At 44.6% G+C, this 8,939-nt stretch overlaps 2 long non-coding RNA genes across 2 annotated transcripts; both read left to right on the top strand.

The window, feature by feature from the left end:
* Positions 1-271: 271 nt before the first annotated feature.
* LOC311118302 lies at positions 272-949 on the top strand. The gene is made up of 3 exons (XR_014611791.1): positions 272-343; positions 566-683; positions 907-949. It is a non-coding gene; the product is annotated as an uncharacterized lncRNA (long non-coding RNA).
* A 2,435-nt stretch (positions 950-3,384) lies between these two features.
* LOC311118274 lies at positions 3,385-8,097 on the top strand. The gene is made up of 3 exons (XR_014611780.1): positions 3,385-3,405; positions 5,889-5,971; positions 8,068-8,097. It is a non-coding gene; the product is annotated as an uncharacterized lncRNA (long non-coding RNA).
* Positions 8,098-8,939: the final 842 nt, after the last annotated feature.

Below are 8,939 nucleotides of genomic sequence, written 5' to 3'. Positions count from 1 at the left end.
CCCCAAAATGTTTTATTATCTGCTGTGTTAACATCATGAGGATGTCATCTACCAATACCACTGTTCTAGAAATCTGTCTGTTCATGTGAAGGTAATATTCGTCCAGCAATCAGCTCATATCCTCTCTGTTTATCCTCCTCTAGCTACCAACGGTCAATCATCTCACATTCTTATATCCTCTCTGTTTATCCTCCTCTAGCTACCAACGGTCAATCATCTCACATTCTTATATCCTCTCTGTTTGTCCTCCTCTAGCTACCAACGGTCATTCGGAGTGTTTGCGTTTGCTGATTGGAAATGCTGACCTCCAGAATGCAGTGGACGTTCAAGACGGGAATGGACAGTAAGTCAATTGGGTTTTGGATACAATTCCTGAAATAAAGAGATTTTGACACTAGGTCTACGTCCCAAATGGCACCCTATGCCCTACTTGGTGCACTACTTTAAACCAGAACCCTATGGGCTCAGGTCAAAAGTAGTGTACCATATAGGGAATAGGTTGCCATTTGGGACTCAGCCTGGTTATTACCAGTTTGTAATATGACCTTGTTGTCTTGTGTATCAGAACCCCTCTGATGCTGTCGGTGCTGAGCGGACACACAGACTGTTTGTACTCACTGCTCAACAAGGGAGCCAGCGTAGAAGCCAAAGACAAGTGGGGCAGAACAGCGCTACACAGAGGGGTGAGGAGGAGAGCTGGCTGTATACGCTCACACACAGAAAGAGACGGGGAGGCTCAAATATACATATTATCTTCAGAAAAGTAGTTGTCCATGGGTAGTGGTGTATTCATCCCTGTAGGGGGACCTGCCTCCAGACATCATTTGTAAGAATTGATGATTCATTATTATATCATTGATTATTAGTTATTCAAATCCATTCTTGTCTCCCCGCCCTTCCTCCCAGGCGGTGACGGGTCATGAGGAGTGTGTGGAGGCCCTGCTGCAGCAAATGTTTCTCTCTAGTCCACTGCTTGGTTATTGTCTTAGCTTTGTATCTCCTAGCCTGCTGTTATATCATGTTTTTCACCAAAAGTGTTGTAGTAAACGGTGATGCTCCTGAAGTGACCCTCTGCTGTTCTGTTTGAACCCCTCAGGTTACACGCCTGCCTTGGCCTGCGCCCCCAACAAAGACGTGGCGGACTGCCTGGCGCTGATCCTGGCCACCATGATGCCCGTGTCCCCCTGCAACCCGGCGCCCAGCCTGTCCTTCAGTGCCATTAACCACTACACCACCAGCCCCTCCAAGAGTGTGACCTTCGACAGCCTGCCCGTGCTGCGCAGCGAGCACAGCTCCTACTGCAGCTTCAACAACATCGGCCACCGCGACCACGATGGAGGCTTCTACAAGGATGAGGAACACAACGACTCAGACTCAGAGACATACTGAGGGGGGTGGTGGTCGCTGCCCAGGAGGGGAGCCAAGGGCAGGCGGATGGACAGTGAAGTGGGGCAGAGGCCACAAACAAATCCACACATACACACCGTGTCTTAAATCACCACAGCCAGCTTTGGGAGGGCACGAGCCGAGACAGTCCGCACAGGAGCCTTAAGAGTCCCGCAGTTGGAGAGAGAGAAATGGAGGGAGGGAGGGAGGGAGGGAGGGAGGGAGGGAGGGGGAGGCACAACAGGCTGGCTGGCCACACTCATCCTCTCGTACCACCAGGTGTCCTTCCAGCAGATACTGGACTTCAGAGGAACTGCTGCTGCTATACCCCACCTTTACCTTTACCCACAAAGGTCCTAAACGGTAGAAACTGTCCAGCCAACAGACAGACGGACACCTTATGACGGCAATAACCTGTAGTCCAAGGGGATAGTAGCACTTCACTGAGTGAAAAACAGACATGGACCAAAAGATGTGGAAGAAGCCTTTTCAAAACCTGCTTTGACAGTAGAAATGGGATTGAGCGTTTTGGGCTGAGAAAAAACATAAGGAGTGATGTTTCATTTAAGTTTTATGAGAGTGATGGTCATGTTTATCCGCACACTAAGACAGTCAGAATGCACCTAGCCTCTTGTCTGTAATCCATGTGGGAGGAGGGGAAATCATTTATTTTTTATGAACAAACATTTTAATAAAATCATTAATGTCTTAAGCTCCTGACCCTCTGTGGGAACCAAAAAATCGTAGTATTTGCTCTCATGAGTAATTTCAAAGAATTTCCATCCCCAATGGCACCCTATTCCCTTTATAGTACACTACCTAAGACCAGGGCCCATAGGGTTCTGGTCAAAAGTAGTGTACTCTATAAAGAATAGGGAGCCATTTAGGACGTAAAGTTTTGCATTTGTATGACAGGACTATTTACATTTGTGTTATTAAACCTACCTGTCCTTTGTCCTCTAGAAAATATTTTAGAAAGAATACATGAAGGAATAATTTACTTTCTTGTGATATTTATGTCATCATTTTGTGCCTTCTTTAGTTACTGAGGGGAGGTTAGGAGAGTAGGGGCAGCTGTATGAGCGAAAACAATGATGCACACTAAGTACTACAACGTTTGTGAAAAGCACTGATACTATTCCGAGGCAGAAAACATGCCTCCCTTGGAGAGGAGAAACACTTTAAACCAATGGTAGGACAGCAGCATTTAGATTTTCTTCTGTTGAAAAAAAAAAATTCTATATTATTTGTCTTGGTCTTATAAGCAATGTATTTTGACAGGTTTTGCTTGCTTTAACTTCTTCAAAAAAATGAAACCACTCAATCCTTTTATGTGATTGCTTGTTCAAACCTCCGCTTTTGTCTCTTTTTGAAAATCATTTTAACTGGAAATATGTACAATACATAAATATGTACAATACATATGCTATGTTCGTCAAATCAGGAACAGGAGGTTCACCGTTTTTTTTTTTTTTTTCATCGTGTCCTTTTTTTTTATTTAAAAGGATGAAACTAGCATGTACATATGAAATAGTGACTGAATTCGAAACTCCCATGAATTCTTTCATTATCTGAAGATTGCTGTATATTTTATGAGTAATAAAATAAAGAAATGAGTTATGTTATTTAATAATGAACCATGGGTTATCTGTTTTATGTGACAACCGCAGTATCAATTTCTAGGTGACAGTGGTGCTAATCCCAAAAGAAAGGCTACATACAACAAGGAACAAGGGCAACAATAGCCTACATTTGTTTACAACTCGCAGGATTTCCATACGTGAGCTTTCAACAACACAGAGTGTTGCATCAGCACGAGATCGAAAGTGCGTCAAATCTGTACAGGTCATTGTTACGTCATCACTGATAAACGTTGAAACTGATCAGAAACCGCTGGAGCAGTTCAGTCTAATCCTCCCTGGTGCTGGAGGATTGCGTTTGTTTTCGCTCTGGATGCGCAAACATTTTGGCAAGGAAATGTGCTGATTTTGCAAGGAGATGGAGAATAAAGAGTTCAAGGTAGGCATGTTATTTATTTTTAAATCTTCAATTATATTAATTACTGTGGATTAAATATTGTTTAACAGATGAAATAGTGTGCTATTCATGCTGTAATATCAAACTAGAAAGTCTATGGCCGGGGAGTCATGAGAGTTGGCTAAAGGTACAGTAAGTAGAATCTGCTGTGGGTCAAATGGGGGTCAAAGGTTATGACAGCGCCTTCATAAATACGTCCTAAATGGCACCCTATTCCCTATGTAGGCTAGTGCACTACTTTTGACCAGGAGCTAGTGCACTACTTTTGACTAGGAGCCATAGAAGGGTTGGCTGACATCACGAAAATTATGCTCGCGCATCGATGGCCGGAAGTCGTGTATCTTGTTATGATTCTGAACCTCAGCTAACAACAAGCTGCCATGTGGGGAATCGTAGCTCTGTGGCATGTTTCAGCTCGTTGTATGGTGTTATTGATACCAAGTCTTGTTTTGAGGTGTTTTGACTGATATCATGTCTATGCAATGGCTAAAATTCGCTACCTAGCTAACCAACAACAACTGTAACAATGTATTTGAGACGAGTTCATTGTTCAAATGTATTTATGTTTGCATTAAACATTTAGAGACTAAATATAGTTTACATGTTGTCTAAGTCAAACCCTGTCTATTTTGCCCCATAGTTGCATGCCAGTTTTGTTGCTTAACAACCAACCCCTCTATAGAGTCCCACAGTGGAGGTGTGATAATACCCATAAAACCTAGCGGTCAAACAGGGAAATGGTTCCAATCGTTTTTCCACCATTCATTTTTCCCATAGGCGATTTTAGAAACACATAAAATAAGGGCTGTATTTCGTGTAGCCTTACCCTGTAAATCTCTCTCGGACAAGTTGACTTTTATCAGTATATTCGGCTATATTTACTCTCAGATTCGAAAATGCTAATTAGCATCAAAGTAGACATCATGCAAAACTACAAATCCCTGCAAGCTCCTGCACGTCATCTCTAGCTGACACCTTTGCTAACGGGTATTGTGTCAATTTAAGACTTGCACTAGACAGTTCACAGAATTGTCCATTTAAAGAAATGCAGCCAATTTATTCATTACTACATTTAGCTAACATTAGATAGTTAATCCAGAGATTCTTACCTTTGCCTCAATCAGCATGATCATCATGGCATTTGGCATAAGTCTCCTGAGTGGCGCAGTGGTCTAAGGCGCCGCATCGCAGTGCTAACTGTGCCACTAGAGATCCTGGTTCGAATCCAGGCTCTGTCGCAGCCGGCCGTGACCGGGAGACTCATGGGCGGCGCACAATTGGCCCAGCGTCGTCCAGGGTAGGGGAGGGAATGGCCGGCAGGGATGTAGCTCAGTTGATAGAGCATGGCGTTTGCAACGCCAGGGTTGTGGGTTCGAGTCCCACGGGGGGCCAGTATAAAAAATATATATGTATTCACTAGCTGTAAGTCGCTCTGGATAAGAGCGTCTGCTAAATGACTTAAACGTAAAATTTGTAGTTCTTTATGATAGCAACATTAGCAGCTAATAAGCATTACATTTTTGGGAGGTAAATACAGGCGAATATATTGATAAGTCACCTTGTCCTAGAGAGATTTACACGGTTATCAAAATGTCACACCAGGGTAAGCCTACACGAAACACAGACCTTATTTTAAGTGTTTCTAAAATCCCCAATGGGAAAAATGAATGGTGGAAAAATGACCATTTCCCTGTTTGACCACTAGGTTTTATGGGTATTATGACTCATACTGTGGGACTCTATAGGGCTCCAGCGAAAAGAAGTGCACTATATTGGAACTAGGGTGCTATTTCGGACACAAGCATAGATATGATGCATTATTATGTGACCATAGAAATAGAATCACTAGAAAGGATAGAGCCTCTGACCTTGGCAATTTGACTGGTAAACTGAACTGTACACCTGATATGATGTTCTGGTGATTCTATTTCTCTGAATATGATGCATTATGATGTGACAATGAGAGTTGGGTTAATGGTGCTCTCAAGGCTACTGGGAACTCGAAAAAAATAACTAGGTCAAATCATGTCCGTGATCTTCAGGTCGGAAAGTCGGAGCTCTAGAAAGATGCCAGAGTTTCCGACTTGGAATTCCTTTTTACATTTTGTGGTGGTAATTTTACCCCCTTTTTCTCCCCAATTTTTCGTGATATCCAATTGGTAGTTACGATCTTGTTACGATCTTGTCTCATCGCTGCAACTCCCCAGCAGGCTCGGGAGAGGTGAAGGTCGAGTCAGGCGTCCTCCAAAACATGACCCGCCAAGCCGCGCTGCTTCCGACTTGGAATTCCGAGTTGGATGACTGTTCAAAACGATTTTTCCCAGTCGGAGCTTGTTTTTTTCCCCTATTTCCCAGTTGTCTTGAACGCACTGAAGTCGGAAGTCAGAGATTTCCCAGTTGTTTTGAACACGGCAAAAGGCGAAACAGTAGGTGACATCTAAACATGACTTTGTGCTGTCTTTCAGAGGTCAGAGGTCAGTGGGAATGACCTCACCCTCATAGACCTGGATGACCCCATCAATGAAGCTGATGTTATGAAGGAAGTCAGGTAAGTGATTTACACTAATGACACATCTGTGACTGGTTACAGGATCACATAGGCCTACAGATTCAGTAGTAGGTCAAAGGTCACCGCCTATGGAGAGGTAGGCCCAGAGCCATGTATTTAGAGAGTTGGGACATTGAGATATAAACTCAGCAAAAAAAGAAATGTCCTCTCACTGTCAACTGCGTTTATTTTCAGCAAACTTAACGTGTAAATATTTGTATGAACATAACAAGATTCAACAACTGAGACATAAACTGAACAAGTTCCACAGACGTGTGACCAACAGAACAAAGGGGGGGGGGGGGGGGTCAAAATCAAAAGTAACAGTATCTGGTGTGGCCACCAGCTGCATTAAGTACTGCAGTGCATCTCCTCCTCATGGACTGCACCAGATTTGCCAGTTATTGCTGTGAGATGTTACCCCACTCTTCCACCAAGGCACCTGCAAGTTCCCAGACATTTCTGGGGGGAATGGCTAAATCCTAGCCCTCACCCTTCGATCCAACAGATCCAGGCTCTTCATGGCAGAACACTGACATTCCTGTCTTGCAGGAAATCACGCACAGAACGAGCAGTATGGCTGGTGGCATTGTCATGCTGGAGGGTCATGGCAGGATGAGCCTGCAGGAAGGGTACCACATGAGGGAGGAGGATGTCTTCCCTGTAACGCACAGCGTTGAGATTTCCTGCAATGACAACAAGCTCAGTCCGATGATGCTGTGACACACCGCCCAAGACCATGACGGACCATCCACCTCCAAATCGATCCCGCTCCAGAGTACAGGCCTCGGTGTATCGCTCATTCCTTCGACGATAAACACGAATCCGACCATCACCCCTGGTGAGACAAAACCGCGACTCGTCAGTGAAGAGCACTTTTTTAGCCAGTCCTGTCTGGTCCAGCGACGGTGTGTTTGTGCCCATAGGCGACGTTGTTGCCGGTGATGTCTGGTGAGGACTTGCCTTACAACAGGCCTACAAGCCCTCAGTCCAGCCTCTCTCAGCCTATTACGGACAGTCTGAGCACTGATGGAGGGATTGTGCGTTCCTGGTGTAACTCGGGCAGTTGTTGTTGCCATCCTGTACCTGTCCCACAGGTGTGATGTTCGGATGTTCCGATCCTGTGCAGGTGTTGTTACACGTGGTCTGCCACTGCGAGGACGATCAGCTGTCCGTCTTGTCTCCCTATAGCGCTGTCTTAGGCGTCTCACAGTACGGACATTGCAATTTATTGCCCTGGCCACATCTGCAGTCCTCATGCCTCCTTGCAGCATGCCTAAGGCACGTTCACGCAGATGAGCAGGGACCCTGGGCATTTTTCTTTTGGTGTTTTTCAGAGTCAGTAGAAAGGCCTCTTTAGGGTCCTAAGTTTTCATAACTACCGTCTGTAAGCTGTTAGTGTCTTAATGACCGTTCCACAGGTGCATGTTCATTAATTGTTTATGGTTCAAGGCATTGAACAACATTTTACATTTTAGTCATTTAGCAGACACTCTTATCCAGAGCGACTTACAGTTAGTGAGTGCATACATTTTCATACTGGCCCCTCGTGGGAAACAAACCCACAACCCTGGCGTTGCAAGCGCCATGCTCTACCAACTGAGCTACAGGGGACTAGCATGGGAAACAGTGTTTAAACCCTTTACAATGAAGATCTGTGAAGTTATTTGAATTTTTACGAATTATCTTTGAAAGATCCTGAAAAGGGGACGTTTTCTTTTTTTGCTGAGTTTATGTATACATTACATGACACAGTAGATATCCATATGACAGCTGGCTCCCCATGGGCAATGTTGACATTTTAAACAATGCTATGTAACTGAACATCTATAATTAGATTTTACTTATAATGAAAGGATAAATGAAAGGCTCTAAGGCGCTAACATTGAGTCCTTTTAAAAGTTGGCAGAATTCTCTAAATATTTGGCTCTGGATAGGCCGAGTCATCTCAAGAGTATTGGAGCCATAGAATTTGAGTGATTCTATTCTAATTCTAGAATGATTCTAATTCTATGATACTAATTCTATAATTGGAACACATCCTCACACTCACATTATAGCAGTGACCTAAGAGAGATTCCCTTTTCTCTATCTAGATCCCATAAAGATCACAGAGAGGCTGAGAGACTAACCAAGTTGGACGAGGCTGTTCTAGAGACAGATACCCCAACTCAGTCACAGGAGGTTGAAGGAGAGAGTGAGTTGGACGAAGCTGTTGCCATCCCATCTCAGTCACAGGAGGTTGAAGGAGAGAGTAAGTTGGACGAGGCTGTTGCCATCCCATCTCAGTCACAGGAGGTTGAAGGAGAGAGTAAGTTGGACAAGGCTGTTGCCATCCCATCTCAGTCGCAGGAGGTTGAAGGAGGGAGTGAGTTGGACGAGGCTGTTGCCATCCCATCTGAGTCGCAGGAGGATGAAGGAGATAGTGAGTTGGACGAGGCTGTTGCCATCCCATCTCAGTTGCAGGAGGTTGAAGGAGAGAGTGAGTTGGACGAGGCTGTTGCCATCCCATCTCAGTCGCAGGAGGTTGAAGGAGAGAGTGAGTTGGACGAGGCTGTTGCCATCCCATCTCAGTCGCAGGAGGTTGAAAGAGAGATTGAGTTGGACGAGGCTGTTGCCATCCCATCTCAGTCACAGAAGGTATGATGTATTTTTCTATTACATGTATGACATTTCATTGAGATATTTTGTGTTTTAATGACGCAAAATTGAATTACAGCCTAACTCTGCTTTCTGTTGTCGCCATCAGGATGCAGTGGTGACATTCACTACCGTGACCCACAAGGATGAAACTTCCCAGACCAGCCTCACCCTCAGCAGGGGAAAGAGAAGCTACCCAGACCTACACACCTTTGTGCAGGACATGAAGGACGAGTAAGTTGCTCTTTGGCTTCCCCATGCATCCCCTAGATATGTTCCCTATCTCAATTGCATACTCCTCGTGTCCTCTCTTCTCAAAACCCATTGG

Source organism: Coregonus lavaretus (assembly GCF_964263955.1).
Source record: "Coregonus lavaretus genome assembly, contig: HAP1_SCAFFOLD_48, whole genome shotgun sequence".
Lineage (NCBI taxonomy): Eukaryota > Metazoa > Chordata > Actinopteri > Salmoniformes > Salmonidae > Coregonus > Coregonus lavaretus.
Note: the sequence above shows the minus strand (reverse complement) of the source record. Positions and strands in the feature narration are given on the sequence as shown.